The 25,905-nt window shown below is 35.8% G+C and overlaps 1 long non-coding RNA gene across 3 annotated transcripts in view; it reads left to right on the top strand.

Moving 5' to 3' along the window:
* LOC112678999 (uncharacterized) overlaps positions 1–25,905 on the top strand; it is a 313,548-nt gene that overhangs the window by 240,303 nt on the left and 47,340 nt on the right. For 2 of the 3 annotated variants that reach the window (XR_007407999.1, XR_007407997.1), the window contains exon 7: positions 21,782–21,885. The exons of the other annotated variant lie outside the window; for it this stretch is intronic. This is a non-coding gene — a long non-coding RNA (uncharacterized LOC112678999). The remainder of the gene's footprint in view (positions 1–21,781; positions 21,886–25,905) is intronic. 3 annotated transcript variants of the gene reach the window in all.

Below are 25,905 nucleotides of genomic sequence, written 5' to 3'. Positions count from 1 at the left end.
TTTCTAATAAAGCCATTTGCCAGCAGAGAGCTGCTAATAAGGACCAAATTAAAACAAAATACAGAAAGATGCTTATCTTTTTCTGAGTTTGCTGTACAGTTATCCCCAGAGTGAGTCTAACTACTGACATTTGCCCCACAGATTCATCAATTCAGACTTTACAAACAGAAGGCCGAGTTACTTCAATGGACTTTTGCTCAGTGGCAGAAATCTACAGATCCATGTTTTAACACGTCTAATGTACCTAAGTTACAGTGGGAGAGCATCTGCAGATATTTATCTAAAAAGTGTGGAAGTCAGCAAAACATATTTTATTCAAAGTCGATCTAGAAAAATAAGTAGGAATATATACACCAAATGGCAATACTACTTATAGGGCTGTTAAAATTAAGAGTGATTTTTTTCCCCTTTCTTGTTTGCAATTTTCTGTATTTTCAAAATGCCGTACTTTTGTTACTTTCTGCATTTTACAACAAGTATTGCAAGTATTTTACAATAACAAGCTATTGCTTTATAACTGGAAAAAGATGATGAAAGCTTATGTTGGTATGGTTGGCATATGTGTCCATATGTTTTATGAATGCATCAAACATTAGAGGTCTAACTTATGTTAGGAGGATCATGCTATCCTACAAACTACCCGCTATAGGACCTTACTGAAATAAATGAAACTGCTTTTGGAGGATTTTAATAAAACAATTTAAAAAATGAAAAATTCACTAAAGAATGTGTTATATGAATACCAGATACTACCAAAAGTGTATATTCAGATTAGTTTGACTGCTATGTGTGTGGGAAGACATTTTAAAATATTGCATTATTCCATCCATAAACATGGAAACTCTCCCCACTTATTTCGGACATTTTTATTCTTCAGTAAAAATTTACAATGTTCTTTATAATTTTTCTTTTGCTAACTGTTTAGTTATTCCAAAAATTCCCATATTTTTAATGATCATTGTATATGGGATGTTTTTTTAAAAAATATTATTTCATTTTGAAATTAGTTTGTCTCATAGGACAGACTGTTAATCACTTTTGTATTGGAACTTTTGCTGAATTCCTTATTATTTTCAATATTTATCTTTAAATTCTATTAGATTCTCCTTGTATGCAGGCATATATTTGAAGTATAATGGAAATTTGGTTTCTTTCATTCCAATTTCTATCTCTCTTATCTCTTCTCGCCACATTGTGTTAGTTAACCCTTCAAGTGAAATGTAGAAAGGTACTGATTATGTTTTTTGTGGTCGCTTACTTTCGTGGGGGATGCTTATATAGTCTGATCAGTAACTGTAAGAATTTTATGGGGTCTTGGTTTATATTCTTTATCAGGTTAAAGAATTTGCCTTCTATTCTTGCTTTGCTGAAAGTTTAGAGCATGAGCAAATGTTGCATTTTATCTGATTCTTTCTCTGCATTTTTAATGTATTAACATGATTTTCCTATTTTAATCTAGGCAGCCTTGGGATGAAACTGGATTTGGCTGTGTTATGTTCTTTTTGAAATACATGGCTGGATGTGCTCTACCAATTATTTATGACATTCATTTCTATGTGAAATTGGCCTAAAATCATCCAGTCTCACATTATTCATCTAGTTTTGGTGTAAAGGTTATACTGACATAAAAGTTTTGCATCTTATCTCAGCTGCTCCTAAGTTATTTACTCTTTCAGGGTTTGGTAAACTCACTTATAAAATGATATGGAAATGCATTTATTTTGTTGGTATATCTTGACTACTGGTTTATATTTATAACAGCTATTGTTTAATTGAGAAATCAGCAAACTGGGGCCTGGAAGCCAGATCTAGCCACTGCTTATTTTTGTAAGTAAAGTTTATTGGGCAAAGTCATACTTATGTATGTGTGTGTGTATATATATATATATATATATATATATATATATTCATGTAGTCAAGTATTTATTTATGTATTTATGATTTTATTTATTTTACATATTGTCCATTGTGGCTTGCACACTGTAATGTGGAAGCTGAGTAACTAGGAAAGAAACCGTATGGCCTGCAAGGCTAAAATATTTGTTTAGGCCTTTATAGGAAAATTTTTCTAGTCTTTGACTTAATCAATTCTTGAATGATTTTCAAAATTAGTTCATTCTGTACAATTGTCCAGCTGATTGGAATTTCAAGTTCAGTAGCATAATGTTCATATTCTTTTTATGATATATTATGGATAGTGTCTCCCTGCTAATCCCTTGTATCATCTTAAGTATTTCATATGATATTTTTGCATGTTCTTTTACCTATGAATAGCTTAGAATTTGAAACTTTGGAAGTATCTAAGCTCTGGCAAGAGTACAAATTTCTTCCCATAAAAGATCAGTTATTTTGATGTTTTCTGTCGCTGTGATCAAAGCTAAGTGGTATAGTTTTAAAAAGGGTATGTAGACAGACCTGGACTTGAATTTCTAATCAGCCATTTAATTTGCAGCATGACCTTGAACACATTAACACTTCTGGGCCTTAGATTTCTTCTCTGTCTTATAAGAATCATAACAGTTAGCCACTGGACTGTTTTGACAATCACATGGGGTGTTTTACCTCTACATTGGCTCAGGAGAAATGTGAACCTGATTCATTAAGTCAATCCAAGTACAAAAGTAAGAATCTTCCCCTTCCTTGCTTTCCACCAACCTCTAAAAGTCCAGAAACCAATCCTCAATGGAAGGGAGGAACCTAGATGTGAAAGTTGTACCTCATCTATTCATATCATATGAGTTCCTCACATTCCTTTGAGACCTAGGTGTTTGAAATCCAAAAGACAAGAGTAATCCTTTGTTATTTGCTTCTGTGATCTCACACATCATCCTTCCCATGAGTAGGGAACATCAAATGACTGACTCAATGAGAATGTGGCCAGAAGGCAGAAAGAATTACTGAGAACAGAAATCTCATCAACTCATATATCAAAAGCATCTTACCTCGTGAGGATTAAAAGAGTCAGTGGATGTAAAATGTTTGGCACAGTGCTTACTTACCACATAGCAAGTCCCAACGTAATGCCAATTTCCTACTTTACAAAATGATGTTTTGCAGAGTCTGTTCTAGTATCAAGACTTTTGATTGCATCCTGCCTAATGTCTTTGACCTCATACCTTCCATCTCCACTTAAGGGAGATGTTCCATGCCCAAGCCGCATGATTTTTAACTCAATTCTATGCCCAAGCCACATGATTTTTAACTCAATTCCATTTGCCAGCTCATCTTCAATTGTCAAGTCAAAGAAGATAAATAAATGCATTTATGCATGAGCAGGATGTGGTGAGGATAATATAGGCACTAATTATTCTTACTAGGTTAGGTGGAAGATGGTTCTGAATTTATTGTCTGTGATCATTCTGATCAGTGAAACCACAATTATTTGGAAAGTTCATTCAGTGTGGGAAGCTTGATTCTAGAAAATAATGGACTATGTAGATGACAAATTCAGAATTAGAAATATGGAAATTAATTAAAATTTGATAATCTTACAATTCTCGAAAGTAAATAAAGCAGTAAGATTTTTGGTTTTCCATGGGGTGTGCATTTATCAGTGTGATATGGTAAAAATTCTGTGGATGTGGTAAAAATTCTGACCGAATCATTGAAACTGAGAATTATGGTCTTTAACATTTGTGAAGTGTTATTTCTTGGAGGAGAGAGGGTGATTCGGATACTTAGGGTCTTGGTTTGCTGGTTACCTCTAACAAAACAGAAAGGAGGATTATATAATTTTACTGAACATCTGTAAAATGGGATAAGAGCATCAATCTCTTCATAGGTTTGCTCTGAGGATTAAATGGAATACTCCATTAAAGAACTTGGGCATAGCAGCTGGCAAGTTTACTTGAGGTGTTTAGACCAACTATCTAAATGTGCTTATTTTTTAAAATTTTGATTTAGTTGCTGAGTATGTTTTTTTAAATGTATTTTATTCAAAGTCAATTAATTGACATATAGTGTATGATTGGTTTCAGAGGTAGAGTTCAGTGATATATCAGTTGTGTATAACACCCAGCGCTCATTACATCACATGCCCTCCTTAATGTCCATCAACTGGTTACCCCCTCCCCACCTCCATTCCAGTGACCCTCAGCCCATTTTGACTTTAGATAAGAATTTTTGTCTCTTTGACTTTCACCTTCTTCACCTGCAACTTGAGGTTAACAAGAACTCTCTTGTTTCGAAGATTCTGATGATGCGTATGTAAGCATCTGCCACATGATAGGTGCTCTCTGCTGCCCGCTGGCCTCTCACGGGACTCTCTAAATTGTGACACATTCCATAATGACTGCAGGGAATTTGAATAGAACATTCATTGTAGATTTCCCCCTAGCATCTGGGTTACTAGACCAAGTACATCCCTGGTTCGGCTGGGCTCTCTTAAAAAAATAAAATAAAATAAATGTATATTTATATTTATGTTATATTTATATATATAGTTTCCTATGGTTAAGTGTCTCTTTTGGTTTGTCTCCTTCTCTGATTTTGTCTTGTTTTCTTTTTCCGTCCCTTCTGCTATGCTCCATTGTTTTGTTTCTTAAATTCCACATCTGAGTGAAATCATATGATAATTTTCTTTCTCTGATTGACTTATTTAACTTAGCATAATACCCTCCATCCACATCATTGCAAATGGCAAGATTTCTTTTTTTTATGACTGAGTAGTATTCCATTGCATACATACACCACATCTTTATCCATTCATCTCTCAATGGACATGTGGGCTCTTTCCAGGGTTTGGCTATCATGGACATTGCTGCTATAAACATGGGGGTGCAGGTGTTTAATGTGGTTATTGATATGGCTCTGTTCACATCCATCATCCTGCTGTTTGTTTTCCATCTGTCCCATCTACTGTTTGTCCCATTATTCTTTTTCTGCTTTATTTAAGCTTATTTAAGTTTTTGTAATTTCATTTTTCTCCTTTGTAGGCTCATAGCTATGACTTTCTCTATATTAGCAGTTGCTTTAGGGCATATAGTACGTATCATCAGTTTATCACTTTTCTTCAAGTGGCACCTTACTGCTTCATGTTTGGAATAAGAACCGTGCAGCAGTATACTTGCACGTGTCCTCTCTCAAGAGTCTGTTCAATCGCTGTCATCTCTTCCATATGTTATAAACTCTACTACATTGCATTTTTGTTTTTCACAGTCAGTTATCTTTTAAAATGGTTTAAATAAAAAGGGAAAATTCTAGGGGAATCCCTGGGTGGCTCAGCAGTTAAGCACCTGCCTTTGGCCCAGGGCGTGATCCTGGAGACACGGGATCAAGTCCCACGTCGGGCTCCCTGCATGGAGCCTGCTTCTCCTTCTGCCAGTGTCTCTGCTTCTCTCTCTCTCTCTCTCTCTCATGAATAAATAAATAAAATCCATTTTTAAAAAAAGGAAAAATTATTTATATTTGCTCATTTAATATACTCTTCATTCCTTTATGTAGATGAAGATTTTCATCTATTATTCCCCCGCAAGGGACTTCTTCCTTTAATATTTCTTGTTGTGCTCCTCTGCTTGTGATGAATACTCCCCATTCTTTTAGGTATGAAAATGCCTTTAGTTCTTCTTTAATTTGGAAAAATATTTTCACTCAATGTAGAAATCCAGGTTGACAAGTTTTACTTTCCATGCCTTAAACATGTTCTGTTGTTTTCTTGTTTATTTTGTTTCTGGTGAGAAACGTACAGTTATCTTTATGTTTTTTCCTCTATAAATAATGTTTCTTTTTCTCTAAGTGCTTTTAAGATTTTTCTATGATTTATTTTGAGAAATTGAACATGATATGCCTTGGTGTAATTTTCTTGATGTTTAACTTTTATTTGAGGTCTGTTGAGTTCTTTGGTCTGTGAGCTTGCAGTTTTCTTCAAATTTGGAAAATACACCTATTCTTTAAGTAATTTCTCTAATCCTCTTCTATCTCCCCTCCTCATAGACTCCAGTCACACACGTATTAGGGTGTTGTAGTTCCCTCAGCTCACTGTTGCTTTGTTCTTTTCTTTCGATTCCTTTTTCTCTCTGTTGCATTTTAGATAGTTGCTATGTCTTCTCGTACATTAATTTTTCCTTCTGCATTGTCTAATCTTCCATTAATTCTACTCATTGTATTTGTCATCTCAGTCACAGCAGTTTTATTCTCTAAAGTTTTGATTTTGGTCTTTTTTTGGATCTTGTGTCTACTTAATTTTTTCAACATGTGCAAATCCATAGAAAGGATAACTCTTTCAATGTGCTTGTATTTAATTCTAGCATCTGTATCCATTCTAGGCTATTTAAATTGTTTGATTTTTCTCCTGATTGTGGGTTACATTTTCTTGCTTCTTGGCATGGCTGGTAACTTTTAACTTGATGCCAATTATTGTGACTTTTATCTTGTTGGGTGCTAAGTATTTTTGCATTTCCCTCAGTATACTTCTTCTTTTTCTAGACCTTATTTTAGTTAAGTTACTTGCAAAGACTTTAATTATTTTTGGTCTTGCTTCTAAGATCTGTTAAGCAGGACCAAAGTCATACGTAGTAGAAGTCTGATTATCCTTTATTACTGAGTCAAGACTCTTCTTCTGAGTATTGTATCCAATGCCAATGAATTATACAGCTTTCCAGTCTGGCTGGTGGGAGCAGGCATTATTTCCAGCTCTCTGTGAATGCTGGGTACTGATCCATCAAAACTTTTTGGGTGATTCTTTCCTGAGCCACAGACCATTTCCTTACACACGAGCACTGATCAGACCTCTGCTGAACACTTAGGCTGGGGAGGCCTTCTACATGTCTCTGGAGTTCTCTGTGTACTTCTTCCTTCTCATGTCTCTGTTATGTGACTTAAGGCCCCCTTGGATGCCCGAGACTTTCAGCTCTTACTCCTCAGCTCATGCTGAATGCCAGGCTCTACCTTAGTTTCCTTCTCTCTCTCTCTCTCTCTCTTTTTTTTTTTTTTTTTTTTTTTGGTTTCCTTCTTTATGCTGCTTCCTGGAAACTAAATACAGTAAGGTGAGACAATAGTAGGGCTAACTTATTTGTTGGTCATCGCTCAGGGATCACTGTCCTGTATTGCCTGATATCCTCTGTCTTGAGAACCATTGTTTCATAAATATTAAATATATATTTTTTATTGTTTCAGGTGGAGGGGTTACTAGATCTTAGCCAAAGTAAAAAAAAATTCTCATGTGGAATTTCTGATTTTTTTTATTTCTGATTTTTTAATGGCAATATTTCATAATGAAACTCAATTGTATCTATTTTCATTACTTTTACAACTTGCAGCATCAATTTTTTTTCTTCTCAACTGAAATGAGATAGTTATATTCTGATGATATGAGAGAACAATCATTTCGCTATAGGTTTTGGAGAAATTCTATTTCTCTCTCTCTCTCTCTCTGCCTATGTATCATGGTAAAAGTTATAACTAACTTCAATACAAGGGTATAGGTAAAGAAACACTGGCAATCAACAATTAAACACTGGGATAAGTTTATTAATTAATGCTAGAGGAATGACAAGAAAAAATTAAAAATAGCATTTAAAATATTTGTGGAGTCTATAAACATGACTTCATTCTCTTATCTTGCATTTTAGTTAAAGTAATAAAATTTGTTATAGGTCTTTCTTGCTTTTGTAAAAATATCCAGTGTAATCTAATGTAAAGAATATCAAATCAGGTATTTCATCTGGGCTCTTCTTTTAGTTTATTAAAACAATATTGATTTTACACTATTTTTAGTATTGTTTTTAATGCACAAAAGCATAAATAAAGACTGTTATAAATTGGTGTTGCAAGAATAAATGTAACTACTACTTATTGCCTGGTCATATTTCAGTGAGGAAAACAGGTGTTAATTTGTATTTGAGGAATATAGTCACCATTGACTATGACATGCAGTCTCTGCAGGATCTAAACACTAACTAAATAAAAAAGGTGTCATCAGTTTGATAGGAAAGACAGTCTGGTTGGAAACAGATGTCAGTGAGTGTGAAGCTTTGTTTATGCCTTACCCCAGCCCCCGAAAGTACAGTCTGACCCAAGAATAACTAAGATTATGATGCTGAAATACTCTTTGTTATAGATTTTACTGAGTACATAGCTCTTAATTTATAAAGGAGTGAAACACACACACGTTAACTCGTAGAGAGTCATTTTTCAGATTAGAAAACAACTTTTATTAAGCAACCATTTTAAATAATAATTTCTTCAATATTGACCTCAGAAAGCTAATTAAACATATGCATTTAAATACATGTAGTCACCATTCCAAATTCTATTTTTATGGTAAAATGCACTTCAATAAAAACCAGAATACTAGGATTTTAGCCTCCCTATGTCTATTTGAGTATTAAGGACCACTGCAGTTATAGGGTTAAGGGGAACATTCCATGGGAGATAGCCACTTTGGAGGAATTACTCACTCATTAAGTGGCTGGATATTCCAAAGTCACCTGTATTTGCAGAAGATAAAATCTCCGTATTAGTTACCTACTCTCAAAAAGTACCAAATTGAATAATAAAACAACAGAGGAATGCCGGTCAAGAAGCATTCCACTCCCCTGGTATCTTCTATTTTGTTAAGCAGGGTTTATTTTCTAAATTATTTTAATCTGAAAGATGGATTGGAAAAAGATCTTTGATTAGCTCATGAGAAATCATGGGAATTATTATTTTTATTATTATTAGCAGTGACTTGTAAATTCGCATGAGGTTAGCTCAATATTTTGTTCTTTTTTCAAGGCATTACATTATTTCAAATGGCTAATAAAACTTAACATTTGTTACATTTGTTACATTTGTTAGAGTTTTTAAGTCACTTTCACACACAGTGTCTCATTTGATCTTCAAAGTCCAATGGTTGAGAAATGGAAAAGTTGATTATCATATGTATTCTATTTAACTCATAAACAGCACAAAATACATCCACTGGAAATTCACTTAGCCACTAAGTGTTCAAAGTATTAGCTCTATGAAATCGCAGCAATCTCAGTTTATTTGGACACAGATGCCCGATTACTTAATATATTAAAATGCGCTGAGCCTTAAAGACCTGTCTCACTCTTTAGACCTTGTACAACATATTATTGTCTGTGTTTTATTTATCCTGCCGTATTTATTTAACAAAATGCATAGCAGTGAAACCTTTGAAGGCCTTCTTTGAAATACGAGTTTCACAAGTCCCAAATACAAAATAAGATTATGGATTATAATGACAATAATAGCTTCTGCTTCTTCCTCTCTCCCCCTTAACTGAAAACTTGCACTTTCAAAAGTTTTTCAGAATTGATCTACTAGTCTCCTTTCTTTCTTTCTTCTTCTTTTTTTTTTAAGATTTTATTTATTTATTCATGAGAAACAGAGAGAGAGAGAGAGAGAGAGAGAGAGAGGCAGAGACACAGGCAGAGGAAGAAGCAGGCTCCACACAGGGAGCCCAACGTGGGACTCGATCCCAGGACTCCAGGATCACACCCTGGGCCAAAGGCAGATGTTCAACCACTGAGCCACCCAGGGATCCCAGTCTCCTTTCTTATATATTTTTTGACATATTTTTCAGAACTCATTTTGCATTGCATTTGCTCCATTCTTTTCTACCCTTTTCCCTTTATGTTTGCATTTAATTTCAGTGGATATTATTTATTACCATTTCAGTATTCTTCAAAAAGGATTCATCACCTAGACACCTTTTTCTGTCTACAGCAAAAAAAAAAAAAAAAAAAAAGTTAACCTGAGCTCAGGTCCTGACCTAAGCACTGAAAAAATCATTCTGGAATTAAAGCCATAGTTCTAGCTCTTTCATCGGATGTCAAGAGGGCACAAGTGTGCATGTGTGTGTGTGTGTGTGTGTGTGTATTCTGAATAAATAAAATCAGTCTGCAGACAGACAAGCTTAAAGATATTAAATGTAAGCCTTCTAACTGATGGACAAGCTAAAGAGAAATGCTGTGGTGTTGTAAGCTCCTCTCTTTTGTATAAAAAAAAGTCATCCGGCCAGGCAAGCCTCTTAGGCTAAAGTGTAATTAAAGTCAATGGAGGGAAAAGCATAGCATTTTTTTAAATGTAACTTAACACATGGCAGTGGGGGAACATTTGACTATTTGTACTTCTGAGGCTGAAGCGAAATGATTGGGATAATCTGTGGTTTCCACAGGCAAGCAGGAGATGGAGCTGCCCAGCCCTGGTTAAACTCTACCCCCATCTGCCAAAGCAAGGCCTGGTAATTACTCTACTGAGAACAGAGCAGGGTTGAGTCTGCTCGTGATGTGTTTTATTGTGATTTGCATTTTTCTGCATAGTAATTCATCGGCTTTAATAAAACATTGATTTACATGCTGTTACAAAGTGCATCATCTTTCAGGCTTTAAATTAAACATTTCAGCAGTGTGTGTGTGTGTTGCTGGGGGTGGGGCTGGGGTTTAGATTAGCTTGATTCTCTGCCCTGGGGGAAATGTCTTTTCTCCCCCATCTGGCCTCTTTAAATGCAAAGCCTTAGTTGAGCATTTTTTATTTGTGTGTAGTTTGTCACTCTCTAATTTCTGTTAAATTTCATAAGACCTGACACATTTGCATTTACAGGGCTGTTAGATAGTGTTTAGCACTTTTCATCTTCAAAGTGCTTTATAAATATTAACTAATCAAAGCTGCCGGCACACCCCTGAGGCAGAGAATTATTGGATTGTCGTTGTTTTATCTTACTTGGTTTACCTTGTGGGGAGTTTGTGAGATTGTTGAATATATGTGTGTGTGTGTGTATATATACATATTTTTTTTGGTTGTTTGTTTATTTTATTTATTTTATTTTTTACACATATTTTTTTAACCTAGTATTAGGTAACTTTTCCCCACTAACAGTAAAGAATTACACCGGTTTTGGAATCTGAACGTGAAGGCTTGTGATTCCTTACTTACCAGGTTTAGCTTTGAACGGTGATCTGAATTTCTGCACCTGTGCATTGCTTTCCCCCTTAGATTGTAAACTTCATCGCAGTAAGCATCGTTTATACTTACAGTTTTTACACAGTAGCTACCCTGGTAGTTTTCATTTATCCATTCATGCATTGCAAAAGCATTTACTGAGTGCCCACTCTCTTCTAGGCATTGTGTTAAGTTCTGGGAGCATAAAGTTAATGAACACCTAAAATTCTCCTCTCTGGAAGGAAACTGCCAGGGTGAAGTAGGAAATGGACGGCTCCTCAGAAGGGTTTGAGAATACTTGATGCAAGAACTGTTTATTAAATATGGGCAGGGTTAAGAGGACAAGCCAGTGTTTGTGCAGACCAGGGAGTTGCAGCGGTGGGAAGATCTTACCTGCTCCTAGGACAAGAGGGGTAAGAGCTGAAGCCATGGAACTAGGATCCATCCAACCAGAGATGTGATGTTAGAGAATGATAGCATTCCCAGGCCTGTGGACAAGTAAGGAGGGAGTGGGGGAAAGAAGCATGCTAAGTCTTTCTGTTCCCACTCTTCTGTGTCCTGCCCTGGGGAAGCCTGGGGAACACGAATGACAATCAAAAGATAAAGGGAGTTTTGGAAAGCATAGCTTATGGAAATTGCAGCAGCACATGTTGCAGGGCACAGAAGGGATGGAAGTTATACAGAGGTTGACAGATGATACCCAGCACAAGTATCTTACACGGTAAAGATTGAGCTAGGCAAATTTACATATATATGAAAATTAACATATGTGTATGTATGGGGGGTGAGTTGGGGAGGAGGGGAGCACAGATACATTTCTGTGTGTACTTCAGAGGTGAGGAGCTTTACTCTGCCCGTAGGCATTGGGAAGGCATGAAAGGGAATGTGAGCTTTTATCTGCGCCTTTAAACCTGATATTTCATTTTGTTTATTTTTTTTAAGATTTTATTTATTTATTCATGAGAGACACAGAGAAAGAGAGAGGCAGAGACACAGGCAGAGGGAGAAGCAGGCTCCATGCAGGGAGCCCGAGGTGGGACTCCATCCCAGGTCTCCAGGACAAGACCCTGGGCTGAAGGTGGCACTGAACCAATGAGCCAGCCAGGGATCCCCCAAACCTGATATTCGGATTGAATTATTTGGACTATGAGGTCTCGGCATTGTTTTGCTAGTTTGAAGAGGTATAAACAAACAAACAACTGCCTTTTATTTTGTGGTATCTTACTCTGTGGTATGAGGTTCCATTTGACTAATCTTTCAGATATTTGACATCATTAAAGATCGACAATGACCCAGATAGTTTCTATTCTGACCACTTATGAAGCTGTTGATTAAAAAAAAAAAAATCACTCACCGTCAACTGAAATCACTCTTGTTAGAATGTTTTTTTTTTTTTTTAACCATTTAATTTTTTTTCTTTTCTTAAATACTCTAATGTGACTTGGAGGAAATTTAACTAGCATGGCAGTGACTGTGCTCTGTTTCCAAGGAGTGTCATCTAAGATCTGCCATCTACACCGTTGTATTCCACTGTCGTCACCTTCAATTAAAACCCCCAGTGAATAGATAGAAGACAGCTAGTTTTATTTAAGTTAGAAGTTTCTATCAAAGCATTAATTTCTATCCAAGTATTAATCATACAACCCTTTGGCACCCATCCTGATATTCATTATTATCGCAAACATCTCTCTTTCTCCTCTAAGTAATTTGACGATTTTAATTTCTTCATTTTTCTCCAAAAGAAATCCATTTCTCAGATTTTCCCCCTCATGAGTATCCCTGAAATCATTTTTGTAATATATCAAAATGATGGATTCTTCTTAGGGAGTGTACTTTGGCAGATAAATACAAAGTGGAGCAACTTCTGGTGGACCTAGGGTCCAAGTACTCTCTCTGCAATGTATAAGAATCTGCTTCCTCAACTATCTAGATGTATTTCCAAGGCTTTTACTTCCTGTCGAGACTTGGTTTCTGCTGGGCAGCAAAATAGTGATTATGATTTGAAGGACTGACCTTAATACACACTCTTTTCCATTAGTTCTGCTGATGTTCTATGGCATCTCCTGTGCAATACACAAAGCAAACACAAACACAAGTGGGGATGTAGTTCTAGAAATTACCTTGAAACACATCTAGGCCTGAACATTGCAGGTATCATTGGACTGGAAGCAATCATACCTACAGAGTTTGTTTGAAGGTGTATTTTGAAGGACTCAGACATCTATTTTACTTTCAGGCTTGGCAGCTGTTTCTAACCATTTCATGCTTGAGATTTTTAAATGCCAGGATGTGCTTCCCAGTCAAAGAAGTGAAATTATTAGTCTCATCAGATTACAGAGTCCATAAACTTTGAAAAATGCAAATACTAACAGTCTAACATGGTATGAACTATCCTCTCTCTGCTGGAGAGCAGATTATGGAATCTGCGACAAACTTAGACATTAGACATCCATTATGAAAAATATTGTTGTAAGTAAATGACACTAGATAGGGAGTAAAATATGAACATAGTTACCACTCGTGACTGTACAGAATGGTACTGTATGAGAAATAAGCATCTTTCCCCACTCTCCTGAATCCTCTCCTCCAATATAAGAATTATTTTCTTTCATATCTTTTACGAAAAAATATATGCATATGACTAATTTTTAAGCAAAAGATATTTTATTAAATTTATACTGATTTTATTGTGCTTTTCTCCCTCAATTATTTATCTTGGAAATATATCAGTGTGTGTATGTATCCTGATTCATTTAATCATTCTTCAAATGATAAACATTTCCTTTTATTCTCATTGTTTTTTTTCTTTCAAATTTTTAAAAATTTTTATTTATTGATGATAGTCGCACAGAGAGAGAGAGAGAGGCAGAGACACAGGCAGAGGGAGAAGCAGGCTCCATGCACCGGGAGCCCGACGTGGGATTCGATCCCGGGTCTCCAGGATCGCGCCCTGGGCCAAAGGCAGGCGCCAAACCGCTGCGCCACCCAGGGATCCCCTATTCTCATTGTTAATAAGACAATGTTAGAGCAAATATATTTGAGTGCATGTACATGTATGCATATGTATATATACATATATGTGGATGCATATACAATGTGTGTAGATACCTATGTACATATGTATATACGTGCATACACACATATTTAAGTAAACTTTTTCATTAAAGTGAAAATGCATGGGGCTGTTGGTTAAGCAACCAACTCTTGATTTTGGCTCAGGTAGTGATTGATTTCTGGGTCCTGAGATTGAGCCCTGTATCAGGTTCTGCTTTTCTTTCTCTCTCCCCTTCTCCTTTTGCCCCTATGCCTGCACTCTCTCTCTCTTTCTAATAAATAAACAAATCCTAAAAAAATTAAATAAATAAACAAATTGAAAATCCTGAGTCAATGGTAATGTCATTTTAAATTTTGATGACTATTGTTAAATTTCCCTACAAAAATATTTGATTTCTACTAACACAAACAAGGCATACAGATACTTATTTCCTTCACAAAGTCTTATTATTAAACTTTTGAATTGCTAGTCAAGGAAGTGAAATTGTATCTTGCATTTATTTTGCTTCTAGTGAGTTGATCTCATTCATTCATAAGGAAATATGAATGATGTGCCTTATATGTTTCATATGACTAAAATATTTACCTCCCACGTTTTAAATTCTGATCTGATATTAGGTAGACTTTAGATGAGGGAAAAAAATATTCCGTGGATGTTTTTGGAAACTACAACAAGAAAAAATGTACTTTTCTAGGCCATTGTAGTGGAATTGTGTGCAGCTATATAAAACACAATGCTAAAGAACAAGAATAATGTAGAATTGAGTTTGGATCCCACTTACCAGCCATGTGACCTTAGGCAAGTCATTAAATTTTCCATATCCGTAAATGAGGTGAGAATGAATTTAGCTTAGAGCATTGTTAAGGGTCACAAATGTAATGACGAGTAGTAGGAAGAGTACTCTTCATAAATGTGCATTGTTATTATAAAGAAGCCAACTATTAGAGGAGAACTTAGTATTTTAGAAAAAATACAGTTGGCGAGATGGGATCTCTACCCCTAGGTGACGGGGAGTCTCAAGGGGTACCCAGTCTGATGCAGCTGGTTAAGGGCATTGCAAGGTCCTCCCTGTTCTGTCGTGATTCTGTTACAGAAAGCCACTTGTCTGAAACACTGAAAGGTTAAGACAGCCCTCTAGGCTGGAATGGTACAATCCACATGCCAAGGGAGTAAGAATTCATTTTGTAAAATGTCCTATCCTCTTCCAGGTTTTCCTTCTTAGAAACAGATCTTTCTACTCATGGGGAAAAGTAAACATTTCTCCAGTCACATAATGATTCCTACATATACCCGGTCAAACTTGTCTTCCCTAAATCTGACACTTGGTGACTTTTATCTAACTCCTACTCCTCGCTTCTCAATCTTTTCTTTAACATATTAGAATCAAAGCCAAAGGTTGAAAGACTTTTTATTGATTTGAGTTTTCTGAATATTATTATTACCATTTAATTTGGGGAGTCTAGACAGCTACTAGAGTCTTCTGTTGTCAATTATTACTCAGCTATTTGTTGGTTGGTTGTGTACTGAGTTAAGTTGCTGAAGGAACATCTAGCACTGATGCATTTAACCTCAGATAATAAAGTTAGCTTCAAATCTTATAACCTCAGCTGAAGTGATTGCATTTCTGCAATTACATTAGGCTCCCCTGAAACAGGTTAATTGAACTGCTGTGTACTGTTTTGTCCAGATTTATCCCCTTATATAAATCTACCTGTGTCAGCTCTGTAGCCCATTGCTCCAAAAGAAAACTACCTGTCCCGGAAAAACCCTAAACAAGGCTCAGTAATTAAATTGAATGGAGAGACAGATTCATCTCAGCACTGGTTCGAGGGAAAAAGTGTCATCCTGTGTTTAGGAAGTTTGTAAGCTACATTACTGAATTGTGATTTTTGTTTGAGTGGTCCATTGTTGGGCAGAGATGAAGGTCCCCAAGAAATCTTTCTTTTCTTCATCTCATGGAGGGCCATGAATTGGAGGGGAGTGAGCACTGTAATTGTAATAAAAGCTTTGTAGTTAGAGGCTCAAAATCTAGGCTTGGTTGTGTGTATGTGTGTATGTATGTGTGTGTGAATTATAGGTGTTTGCTTTTGTGCTATTATTTGACCAGTTTTAAGACATGAGTGTGTATATATATATGTGTGTGTGTGTGCATCAAACTAGTTATTATATATGAATTTAGGATTATATAATTTATTATTTATAATTAAATACAATTTATTCTATATATTTATTTAATTTGTGTATAATTATAGTTTATTATTTATCATTACATATAATTATAAAATTATACAGTTTATATAATTTTAAGCAGCTATACCCAGAGTTTATCTTAAACAGTGGTTTAAAATAATACCTTAATAAGTGTTTGGGGATAAAATAAAGTTCTTAGGCATGGTTTTTAGAAGGCAAGCTTTAAAAAAAAGAACCCTACTCCACAAATTGAACAGGATTTTGTAGATAAGAACAATAAAAGGGATGGTAAAGGAGGATGAACAGAACTGCAAGAAGCTAAGGCCTGGGGAAGAAGACGGGTCATCAGAAATCCCCACTCAATGAAAGTTAGCCACTGTCTTACGAATATAAAGGACTTCATGATTTTGTTATTTACATTGCCAAATGATACAGGTAATTGCTATTTAGAAGTTCAGAGAGAAAGGTCATTTTAAATCAGAGTAGACTGAAAAGATTTTGTGGAGAAATTTGAGTTAAATGTATGGGGAGGTTAAGGGGATTCGACCAGATAGGAAGGCAAGTTGTATTAATCACAGAAGCTAGAAAGAACAAAATTGGTGTAAGAGATGGCAGGACAGGAGCACTGGGATGTGTACTTGAAATGACATGTTCGAGTTTGACTGTGGGGCTGTGGCTTCCAGGTCAAAATAGTTTGGGCTTGATCCTACTGGCTATATGAGTTGTCCAAGACTTGTTAGCAGGGTTTGAAGTGATCAAAGGCATGCTTATAGTCTTAATGTCCTAATACTTTATAGAATAAACAAGATTTGTTCTTAGCTTTTATCAAATCATCTGAAGCCTGTGCCTTCTGAAGAGTAAACATATTTCACAGTAATAATCCAAATTGAGTTTTTTGAATGAAAGTTCAAATCTGTTTCTTTTAATTTCCTTAATTAAATTAGACTAAAAAGCCAAGCCCTGAGTGTTTTGTTTTGTTTTTTAAAAAGACTTTATTTATTTGAGATTCAGAGAGAGAGAGTGTGTGTGCACACCAGTTGGGGGGAGGGGCAGAGGGAAAGGGAGAAGCAGGGTCCCCACTGAGCAGAGAGCCTGACGCTGGGCTAGAACCTAGAACCCTGGGATCATGACCCAAGCTGAAGGCAGACACTTAACTGACTGACCACCCAGGCACCCAAGGCCTGAGTATTTTGATGCTGAAGGAAAATGTGGGGAAGGTGAGGGATTTCCTAATCATTTTATCTGCATTTCAGCATTTAAGGGGTTAAGGAGAATGTTCCTGTGTGTGACTATGCAGTACCACTGAGAATTTATGTGTCTTTGCAACCGAATTCAAACCTATCATCAAGAGCAAAGTATTTGATGCTTCATCCCTGCATACAATTTTATCAATTTCCAATACAAACCTCCTTCCCTGGTTTTAAATTAGTCCATGTACGAATGAATCACAAACTACATAGACCTACTGTCATTTGTAGTCTCAGTTTTAAAAAATAACTGCTGCAAGAACTCACAAAGACTTGTCTTTGCTATTCAACAAGTAAGTACATTACTTTTAAAAGGAAGAGCACAGCCCGTGTGACACTATAAGCTGTGATGGGGTCAATGAATATGATTTAAGTCTTGGATCTTTGGTTTTGATGATGGTGGAGAATTTTTATGTATTTATTTTAGTGAGAGAGAGAACTCAGGGTGAGGGGCAAGAGAGAAACTCAAGCAAACACAGGGCTTGATCTCATGACCCTGAGATCAGGACCTGAGCCAAAATCAAGAGTCCGATGCTAAACCAACTGGGTCACCTAGGAGCCCCTGATGTTGGAAACTCTTTGTTTTGGGGGAAGGGCAGTCAAGGATGGAAGTGTAATACAGAGTCAGTTCTCAAATTCTTGGAGGAAAAGGTTTCCCTGAAGAAGATGTGACCTTTTAAAAATGCAATTTTTTTTTTCTTGATGATTCTTCAGTTACTACTGACTTTTTTCTGATGCCTTTAATAAGAAATATTATCCAGGAAGCTTTCACTTAGCTTTCCAGACACAGAGTTGGGTTCTTTCCCCTGAAGGATTATATAATCCTGTTGGCGACTCTCACACTTTGTAATTATTTGGTAATTAATTGATTATTATGCTGTCTCCACTAGAAGTCTGGGAGACCCTGGGGCAGGAGGCAGGTCTGTGTCCTATCAAACACCTAACAGAGTGAGAGGCATACAGTAAATAATAAATAGCAGTTGAATGAATGAATGAATGAATGAGTTCATGATAAAATGTTGAATACTTCTCAATTTGTAAGGTATCATATAAACTGATGAAAATGTGTGTGATTATTTTTGGTATCTGCCTGTAAGGCACTTGAACTTCAGTTTGGCAGGGAAAACTCTAATATACAAGTAGTTTAGTCATGTCTAATAGTTTATACTCTCTGCCTCTCTTTTCTCTCATTTGTTACCTATTTTAGCCTTTATCTGCCTTCATCACTATGTCTTCTAAGGACTATAAATGACCTCTTATTTGTCAAATCCAGTGTTTCACATTTTCTTAATCCACTTGACCTCTCTCTATGTAGCACTAAGCACTAGAGAATCCAATCTTCCTTTGAACTTCTTTCCCTTTTTGGTCCCAAGAGACTGCACTGGATGCTGATGTCTCCCTCCTTCCACCGCTGGGCTGGTCAGGCTGCCTCCATCATTAGCGTTGGTCGGTATTCCCACCCGACACGTTATGTGCTCTCCCTTCGCTGCTTCTTCTATCCTATTTATCGTTTACCATGTTTTCTAGGCTAATATCTCTTCAGGTTAATGTGTGTATGTAAAACCAACTTCTGTCACCAAGGCTATGCACTTGATTATCACATCATTATCTCAAATTCAATGTTGTTAAGACCTGTATGTTAGTAAATTGAACACCAATAAAAAATAAATTTAAAAAAATGTTGTTAAGACCAAAAATCATGTTGTCCTTTAGCCCCTTTCTCTTTGAATTTCCCCTCACTGCCCTAGCACCAGCAGTCTCCCTGTCCTCTGACCTTGAAACTCGGTACACATCATTTCCTTCTCTTCCTTACTTTTTCTCTTCAATTTTGCCTTTTATGACAGTGACATGTCGGTTCCTTTTTATTGCCACAGTGACTAATAAGGCAGTTGTGTTCCCGCATCCCAGGGTTGCCTTCTTGAGTCCTATGCTGTGTTGAACTGAGCCGCATGAACTGTGCCGATGACCTTGGCCTCTTTCCATGGTGTTTATTGCTTGTAGCCTACCTTGCCTGGAATTCAAAGTCCTGTACGGTATGACTGAGGAGCTCTCCAGCCATTTTACCCCCTCCTAAACCCAGTGATTTTAATGATAATGCAACGTACCTGATTTGGTGGATTTGCATGCAATGTTCCCTCTTCTAGATTATGGAGTTGAAACAGTACTTGTCTTAACTGTATCCTCATGTCAGACTCCAGTGAAAGTCTAAGGGTCTCCTTTTTTTTTTTTTTTTTAAAGATGCTATTTATTTACTTGATATACAGAGAGAGAGAGCACAGGCAGGGGGAAGGGCAAGCAGAGGGAGAGGAAGAAGCAGGTTTCCCTCCGAGCCAGGAGCCCTATGTGGAGCTCAATCCCAGGATGCTGAGATCTGACCCAAGCTGAAGGCAGACCCTTAACCGATTGAGCCACCCAGGCACCCCTAAGGGTCTCCTTAAACCTCCCTGCATAGTAATGTTTTCCAAAGTGTGGGAGCTATAATTTTAAGTGGTGCACAGAAAAACATTAAAAGAACATGAATTACTTAGTCTAAAAAGTTACTCTCTTTCCTACTTATTTCCTCTTTTTGTGTGTGTGTGTGTGATTTTTATCAAGCAGAAGACCTCAGTTTGGTTCCAACTTGTTTCTGACATCACTCTAACACTTGATGATGTTTCTTTTAATCAGTGAGACAGCAAGGAGAGCGCTCAGTGCATTTGGCAGTCAACGTTATCTAGCAGTTGAAAATAAAAACTATTATTTTTAACATTTGTTACCTTGTATCTATGTCAAGAACACTGATTTTCCCTTAGAAATGTGATATTAAGCTTCCATTTAAACTATGTTTTACTGGAATATACAGAAAAATATCAGGTAAATATTAATGATGGAAGAATTGTTAAGAGGAAAATTCAAGAAGGTGGAACATAGGAATGGCAGAAATCATAAAAGCCACTCATGAAATGGCTGCAATCTGAGAGCTTTCCATTGCCATTTTAGCCTACAATTTTTTTTCTTTTTAAACCGTGAAAGTTCAGGTACTCTTCTGCGAGGATTTTCTGTATTAACTCATGGAATCCTCTCAAGAATCCCATGTAAGATACTTTTGTTTTCCCCATTTTACAGATAAGGAAACGGAAGACATAATTTGCCCAATTTCTCCCACATAGCAAAGCTGCAGAGACAAGTTTTGAACACAGGTTTTCAGCCTCCAAAGCCTGTGCTCTTAACCAAAATGTGACTCTGCCTCAAGAGAAACACATTGATTTTTGATTTGATAATAACAAGTAAGGTCTTTTGTGCTCACTGCCATTCATCTGTCCCTTTCCCTCAGAGGAAAGAATTTTACACTGACATGAAGTCAAACTCTGCGGAAACCTATGAGTAATTGTATTTAGAACTGATTTCCATCGTGGCAGACAATTTGAGAAGCTTTTCCTTCCAACAGTTTAATTCTTAAAAGTCAGGAAGCAGTCAGTTAACTCCAGGTTCAATAACAAATAGGAAAATGCCAGTCCTTGCCTAAATAACTTTCCGAGTCTGTCCATTAGAAAGTCCAGGAGCTTGATGACCAAGCACAATTTGCATCTGCTTCCTCAGCAGACTGCCTCCTAGATGAACAGCCCTCGGCAGTTCAAGTGAAATATTTAGTAACTAAACAGGAGTAGTATGAAAGCAAATTATATACTGGAGAAATACATCACAGAAAACGTTATGGTTGGGATTGATATTAAAATGTATTACCCTTACATTTGCCTTTTCAATTCTTTAAAAAACCGAAGGAGCACTTTCCTGAGGAAGTATGGTAACTAATTTTATAATTGCTATAAATCGTAATTTGACTTAAGGATTTTATAATAACCAGATATATTTTCAGCTTCCCTATATGTGAGATATAGATCCCGTATACAACTAAGAAATATTTAAGATAGAAATTTGCTCATAAACACTGCATATTTATTTTTAAAACACAGTTCATATAACCAAAGTTGCTATATTTCTTTCATGATTCTTATACCTACTAATTATTGATCTAACACAGAGATGGGCAAACAATAGTCTGCAGGTCAAGTCTGACTCTTGGGCTCTCTTTATGCAGCTCACAGGCTCAGAATGATTTTCACATTTTTGACGATTATAAAAAGAAAAGGAAGAAAAGAATATGTGACAATGACTGTAGGTAGCCTGCGAAGCCTAAAACATCTCTAGGCCTTTCACAGAAAAGTTTACCAACCTTTGATCTACTTCTAAATTCTGTATTTCCAGTTTTTATTTTGCTATGAAACCATTTCATTTTTCTTAAACATCTCTAATTTAATTCCGGTATTTGGTAGTACTTTATCTTTCAATTTATAATATGTGATTTTGGTGTTATAATATAAAGTCAATCAGTTAAATGTATTTCATATTTTACCTAAACTAGTGTTTGTCATGCTGGCGACCTGCACTTTAGAAAATGCACCTGAGGAACTACTTCCAAGGACTATTTGCACCGGAATACCAAACCTGAGCCTGATACTGCCTCAAGTAAGATTTTGGGAGGGGGGTGGGAGTTAGTCATTGAGGTGAATTAATGTATTTTGCTGATAGGAGGGATATAAGTCATTGAAAGGCAGACTGTGATATCTAGATGGCCTGCCTATGAACCATGTCTCCTGGTATTTACAGGAGGTATTTGTATAGTTCCCTTTCACGTTGAATTTGAGTTTGCCCTTGGTGACTAATAGAATGCAGCACAAGTGACACCACATTACTTCCAAACTAAGTCATACCAAGTCTTGTAGCTTTGCCTTGTTCTCTTGAAATGCTTGCTCTTAGAATGTTTCTTCTCGAAATGCAGAAACCACTTGGTAAGCCACATGGAAAAGACATGTGTAGGCATTCATCCCAAGATGAGCTCCTAAACAATAGCCAGCATCAATTACCAGTTATTTGAGTGCACCGTCTTGGACATCTAGTCTAGTTAGACCTTCAGATGATTCCAGTACCAGATGCTATTTGTTTGCAGTCACTTGAAAAGATCCTACACAATAAACACCCAGGCTGAGCTTCTACCACCATGAGAGATAATAATAAATTGTCTCAAACTATTGAGTTTGGAGTGGCTTGTCATGCAGCAATGGGTAATTGGATCAACATATTTCTGTCATTCTCTGAGCACTTCCTTACTTACAGGCTTATCTTGTACTTTCCTGTGGCTGCCTTGGAATCAACCGTTTATCTGAGAAATTCTAGTTTCTATTAGTAGAGAATGTTATTCAGAAACTAAGATATAGGTGTCAGATGATCTTATTTTATAATAAGATCAAAAGATCAAAGTAGGTCCCTACTTTGAGATCTTCTAGATAGTACTAAACTGTACAACATAGGCCCCTTTTTGTTTTTCTCTTCCTCTCTCTCTTTTTCTTCTCTCTCTCTCTCCTTTCCTTCTTTCCTCTCATTTTTTTTGTTCTTCCTCTTCCCCCTTCCCTCAATTCCTCCCTTCCTTTATTCCATCTTTTAGTTCCATGAATTCACACTGAAAAACTTCAATTCTAAACCAACCACACAGAGATTGCTACAGCCATTCCTTTTTATCACACTTGTAACTCTCTTCTCTGACAATATATTATTTCCTTAATCAGTCTTCCATACTTCATATTAACTTCATATTGAGGGAGTTCTTATCTCCTTCAGCATAGGTGCCCTTCTTACCCTGGAGTTTTAACTCCAGTACATAGCAAAGACACCGACAATATACCCATCTACTATATGAGCTCCCACCTTTCTGGCCTATCTAATGACTTTAGGATGAAATAGCTTTTCACTCTTTCAGATTTTAATAGGTACATGTTCTCTTCATGGAGGAAGAAAATCTGTCTTTTAATCTGCTCTATAGTTTACTGACATTATTACACTAAAAAAAACTAAAACTAATGAAAACAAAATAAATATTCAGCAGGCTGTATGCCCAAAAGTTACGCAAATTCTTCAAAGCCACCTAGTTTCATAATTCTTTAAAAACAGATACTAGTATTACTGAAGAAGTAATTATTTGTAAAAAGTAATTGGACTGAAAAAAAAAGTAATTGGACTGTAAAACAGTAAGAATTTTTGTTGTATAGTGTTTAGGGTACCCCCAAAAAATGCATAAATGGAAAATGGAAAAATGGAAAATTTTGATAATAATGATGTGTGATGAATCTAAAAGATAAACAAGAAGAGAGAAAAGGGGAAAACAAAGTATGATTGGTCAAATAGAAAGTAAATATTACATTTAGATGATAAATTGACAAATGGCTAACTATTGGGGAAAATGTAAATTATATGCAGTATACACATATACAAATATATAACTGCAATAAAAGTGAATTTTTTATAAAAATTTAAATTGTCAATGAGAAATAAACTCACAATATATGAAGAAAATATAAGTGAGTGGATATTTACATAAGAGACAGGGAAAACTTTTCTAAATTTTAAGATTAATTCCAGAATCTTTAATGAAAAGATGTTAGAATTGGCCACATGTTTAAAACATCTTTACACCAAATTAAATATATAAAAAAACAAACATATAACAGGAAAATAAACAAATAGAAAAATGTTGCAATAAATACCAAATCTATATTTTTCTTGATACACAGAATGTTCTTAAACAGCAATAAACATAGACACACATACACACAAGCACTCTAATAGAAAATGGGAAAGGATGTGAACAGGCAATTCAAATGAAAAACATAACACATATATAAAATATAATAGCTCAATAGAAATAAAAGAAATACTCATTTAAAACTCATCTGAAATTTATTATATTAGAGAATATTAATGAAATAATATGTAGGGGAGTAGCTATTTTCATATACAACTGTCATATTGTAGTTTTGTATGACTCTAGAAAGCATAATGGAACCAAAAGCTTTAATGCATTTCCTTATACTTCAAAATTCCATTTCTATGAATGTTCCCTCCATGATAAGTAACTTGATAAGTGCAAAAAACATTATAAGTACAGTATATAACAACATGGCTGACAATTTTATAAGATACTTAAAATTTTTTTTCTTAGTTTTATTTTACCTTATCCAAAAATAGGTCCTTCAAGAACATGGGAGGAAGAAGTCTTTGTACATATAATTTTGATAATGAAAATTTCTTAGACTAACAAATTCTTCTCAGATGATTTTCCCCCAGTTTTAATGTACTCCTCTAGCCTTCTACCTTCCTATGTGTACTTGTCTATATACATCTATAGGTATGTGAACACAGGAATATAGAAAATCTCTGACATAATTTCAAGTGTATAAGCTTCATTAACTTGTATTGATTTTTTATGGAGTCATTGTTCCTTTCAGTCTGAATGTCTGAGATTGATTTCAAGCAAATGCAGCAACAAATCAAGCGTTCTTCCTTGGGAAGAGATGGATGTCTTGTCTCCCATCAATCTTTGGCTAAGTGCCATTTCCATTTTGTTCTCTGGAGTTTTGGTTGTTTGTCTTAGATATTTTATTGATCTTCCAATTTTGGTATCCTGAGTAAATTCTAGAATAAGTTTAATAGTTAAGATGGACTCTGAATTTAGGGATACCAGTTTCCCCAAATTAGTAGGCAGCATGAATAACTGTAGGCACCATTATTTATCAAACTCCTATCAGGTAGTCTGCTCTGCTGTAAAGGTTGTCTAAGGTTGCTTGTACTAGGACTTCAGACAAGTTTCTTGAACATTCTCCTTAACTCTCACGGTCTTATTGCAAGAAGATGAATTTGATTACAGCAGATGGCTTTTGTAAATAGTCTTTTTTAATTCAAAACCAGTGCAGTGGTTAACAGAGACTTTGATCAGATAGACCTTTATTGCTATCCAAGTTTCATTATTGAGTGGCTCTATAACCTTGAGAAACTTATTTAATTTTAATCACTTTCTCTCTAAAGTGAGGAAAGAGACTTATAGACAAATTTGACTAAGAATTCATGTAAAATATGTAGCCCAGTGCCTGATGCCTGAATGGAGTGATTAGTGCTCCTCTTTCATCTTCCAGCACCTGCTCTAGTTTTCTATATTTAAGAAATGTCCCACATTGTGATTCTTAGAACACCTCCCACCACAGAAATCAGTTACCAGTTTTTCTAATCTTTCTTGCAAGTATGCAGAGGCATGTGTGCTAGATATTGCTAATCACATCACTGAAGCTAGAGGCGTATAGAATAAAAGCCTATGTCAAGTTTACTTGGCAAGATTATGGTAAAGATAGAAGCTACACTTAATTTTCAGTGATGATTAAGGAAGCTTTACTGTGATTTTTGGCAGTGCTCCTGAATGTTTTATCTCCAAGAATTTTTTGATCCTTCTATATTTTATTTTTATCAAGTAACCCTTTTCCCCACTTAAATTAGTTAGGTTTTTTTCTACTAATGACAACTAAGAACTTTAACTGATACACTAACACATAACAATGGTCTTCAAATGGTGGTGGTGGTAGTTAATAATAATTGTAATAGAAAACATTATATTAAGCCATGAATGAATAAAGGTTGATAATACTGAAGCTGGACGATGAGTAA

Source organism: Canis lupus, chromosome 33 (genome assembly GCF_003254725.2).
Source record: "Canis lupus dingo isolate Sandy chromosome 33, ASM325472v2, whole genome shotgun sequence".
Lineage (NCBI taxonomy): Eukaryota > Metazoa > Chordata > Mammalia > Carnivora > Canidae > Canis > Canis lupus.
Note: the sequence above shows the minus strand (reverse complement) of the source record. Positions and strands in the feature narration are given on the sequence as shown.